General features: G+C 46.9%; 1 protein-coding gene across 1 annotated transcript in view; it reads right to left on the bottom strand.

Annotated features, from left to right (window-relative positions):
* Positions 1-649, bottom strand: part of Map3k1 (mitogen-activated protein kinase kinase kinase 1) — a 58,751-nt gene extending 58,102 nt beyond the window's left edge. The window contains exon 1 of the mRNA XM_029543896.1: positions 487-649. The gene's annotated coding sequence lies outside the window, so the exon portion shown is untranslated. The remainder of the gene's footprint in view (positions 1-486) is intronic.
* Positions 650-3,579: the final 2,930 nt, after the last annotated feature.

The raw sequence follows: 3,579 nt of genomic DNA on the forward strand, positions 1-3,579 counted from the left end.
GCGCGGCGCGCAGGTGGGAGGGCAGGAGCAATGCGGGGCCCGCGCGGGGCGCTGGGCGCTGGGCGCTGCCACCGGACCGCCGCCAGGTAGTGCGGGACCGGGCGGGACAGCGGCTCGGCGGGAGCTCGCCCACCCTCGAGCAAGCAGTAACTGGGGCGCGAGTCCCTGGTGCTGGAAGGGGGACGCAAGCCGGAGGACTCACGGTCTGTCACTTCACGCGCTTAGTAGCGGGCGCTGGCGGGGGTGGGGGGGCCTCCGCGCGCACCGGCTCGGCCGGAGACCGAAGCGCAGGTGGCTCCCGGGACTGTCGCCTGCTGCAGACGGACGGACGCGAAGCTTTCTCTTAGGAAAGCAGACCTCTCGTCCCGCCCTCGTGTCACAAATAACACTAGTTAAGATTTCCTGCGCTAGCTACCTTGTGCACCTCTGAAGCTGCTGGTTTGGGACACCCTCTCCCCCTCCCACCGGCTACGCAGAGGGACCAACCGGGTACTCTGCCAGAGGTTACTCCCCCGTCTTGGAAAGGCAGGCTCCAACCGAAAGCGGGAGAGCACGTCTGGGGAAGGAGCCAGCGCTGTGCCAGGAAGCGCTGGATCTTGCCATCTTCTACCAGGTCTCTCCCCACCCCCATCAGATGCTCCCAGCTGCACGTCCCTCTTCCTGGCAGTCAGGTGACAGGCCGGGTTCCCGGGTTCCCGGGTCCCCCACCTCCCTCCCGCCGCCGCTCCCAGGTTGTCCTGTGCGGCGTCCCTCGCCTTTCTCCTGCCTGAGAGTCTTTCTAGAGAAGGTGCTGGAGATAGAAAAGCAGTATACGTATATGGGATTCCCCGACCCCTTTTCAACGGGATAGAGCTGCCATGTCGCCTGTATCTCACCCGCCTCCGCCACTTTTTTTTTCCCTCGAACCACTTTGTCTAGAATAGACAATCTCTCAGAACCCAGGATCTCTAGATTTATTTTGTGAAACATTAAGACATGAGGCGTGGGGGAGGGGTAAGAAGGGTTTTCATCTTACAGAGAAAGGAGAGATCGCTCCAGCATTTAGACAAAAGCCTGAACTAGCTCAAAATAATTCATTTAACCTCTCCAAAGTAGATCAAATGAAGCCCTCCTTAGGTGTGTAATGTCAGTTAGAGAGCAAGGTGATACAAAAGGGATTTTTAAAAGGATCCTGACTTCAGTTTAAACTCAGTGTTATGCTTACTGCTAAAACATCTGGCACGCTATAGTTCTCAATGGTTACATTAAAAGGTACACGTTTTGAAAGTTTAGATTAGTCTGTTCAAGATTTAGGTCTACATTTAGGCTATAATTATATGCTCTTTTAATGGTAGACAAGCATAACATCCAAACCAAACAGTAGTTATTTCCCAGGTCTTCCTAGATTGCCACACCCACCAAATCCTAAATTGAAAAGGATTAGCTTTTCTGGTTTCTACTGAGATCTAAAATAAACTTTAAATTGGCGCACTCATAGTTAGGTACCCGTCAGTGAGAAAAGTCACTGCAGACCCTCAGCCTTTGTTTCCATCTTTGGACCAGGTTTGGAAGTTAGGCCTGAATAGCAAAGTAAAAAAGTAAAAAAAAAAAAAAAAAAAAAGGAACTCCCCCAAAAGGTGACTTTTGTCTCTTTATTGTACAGTGTTTGAACTGTTTGAAGATGAGTGTGGGCATCAAGCGAAGCACAATTGACTGACTGCAGTTCTCTGGCCTCCATAGGCCACACCAGCCTATGAAGACTGAAGTCTTTAAGCGCTGCCTCTACCCACTAGTTTGTCCTGTTTTAAATCCCATTTCCTTTCATCTTTTATGGACATAGTCTGCTGTCATTATGCACCTATACATGGACACACGTTTTTCTTTCAGAGATAAATAATAAAAGGACCAGATTGGCTAAGGAAGTCTGCTCTCTACTCTATATGTTAATATAAAGTCTCCTTCGAACGCAGTTACCTGGGTAGGCCCCTACCCAACGTTGTGAGCCGTAAGTGTGATTAAGTGTGGCTCTCCTCACCACACACCCAGCCCAACCCCACGCCACCTTGGTCTTTGGAGCTTGGTGTTTGGAGCCTGTGTAGTATTTCTGCAGAAGCACGTGTCAGACAGCAGGCTGCTGTAGGCTCTCCATTGCCTTAATTTGATTCCGTTTCCCCTCTTTTCTCCACAGCTATGATTTCCATCCTCACTTGGGCTTACACATAGCAGTGATTTCCTGTACACGCTTGCAGTTTCAGGAGCTTTTTCCAGAAAGTAACTTTTACTAGAGCTTTCCAGGTCACGGCTCCCACAGAGGGCTGCCAGGAATGGCCTAAGTCACACTTGAGCTGCTGCACCAAGTTCATTTGGAGGATAAACACAGGGCATTTCCTCATTGGGCAAAAATATCACGATGTTAAAATGAAAAAGGAGTATGTGCTGGCTGGGTATTTCGGCTTGTAAGACATTCCGTTCGTACTTACTGAACACCTCCTTTGCACACACAAGATGTTTTATTCTTCTCAAATTGTTTAAATAATTTTAATATTTGTTATTAACTAATAACTTATTAATTATTAATATCAGTATGTAATTAATATTCTTGATAATTATCTTAACAAAATTGACTATTTGAACAGACTAGAATGTTTTCACCTGCAAATATTTTTACCAGTGGGTATTTGTTAGGCTGGCTGACATATTTTCAGACCCAGGGATATTAAATTTAATAAATTTCCCGCCTAACATGGTGGCGCATGCTTTTAGTTCCAGTACTCCAGAGGCAGAGGCAAGTGGATCTCTGGTGATTAGATCAATACAGCTTGAGTATGAGTGAAAATTGAAAATTTTTTTCAATGAGAACTGAACTAAGGCTTCAAAGAATGAAAGAGGTTAGGACATGGAAAGTATTCTCTGTCAGATCAATCACGGTTATGATCATTATATAAGGTGAGGAAGAGGGTGTTCCTTTTTAGACAATTAGACACATTTACTTTGAAAGTATCTACGTTTGCTAGCTTTGGTGACAATGGCGCTTGCAGGCAGGGTCAGTGAGAAGGACACATGGAAGTATAAGTGGAAGTCCTACATACAAAGAAACAAGGTCCTGTCACCAAATCCCAACCCCAAATCCGCCAACCGAGCAAAGCAAAGCCCTGCCGTTCACACGAGAAGTGTGTGGGTAAGAAATACCTATGCGCTCCTTTGAGTAAGGAGTATCTGAAGACTTATCATGGATTTACCTGTACTGTAATAAAACCAGAAGCCACATTTTATGATAGTCAAATCAAGAGGTTTTAAATTTAAGAATAAAGTGGAAATTTATTAATTTCCCCCCAAGGTCTAGGGTCTCATTGGGTAGGTAGCTCATTGCTACTCCATAACAGTAATTTTGCTACTGTTTTACTGCTATGGATGGGAATATCTGGTATGCAGGATATTTGATATGTGACCCACAAGAGGGTCTCGACCCTCGGGTTGAGAATCTCTGATCCGGAGGGCTGAAACTATCCTGAAACTCACTATGCAGATCAGGCTTGCCTCAAACTCACAGAGATCCACCTGCCTCTGCCTCTCTGCCTCTGCCTCTGCCTCTGCCTCTCT

This window comes from Mus pahari, chromosome 11 (genome assembly GCF_900095145.1).
Source record: "Mus pahari chromosome 11, PAHARI_EIJ_v1.1, whole genome shotgun sequence".
NCBI classification, from domain to species: domain Eukaryota; kingdom Metazoa; phylum Chordata; class Mammalia; order Rodentia; family Muridae; genus Mus; species Mus pahari.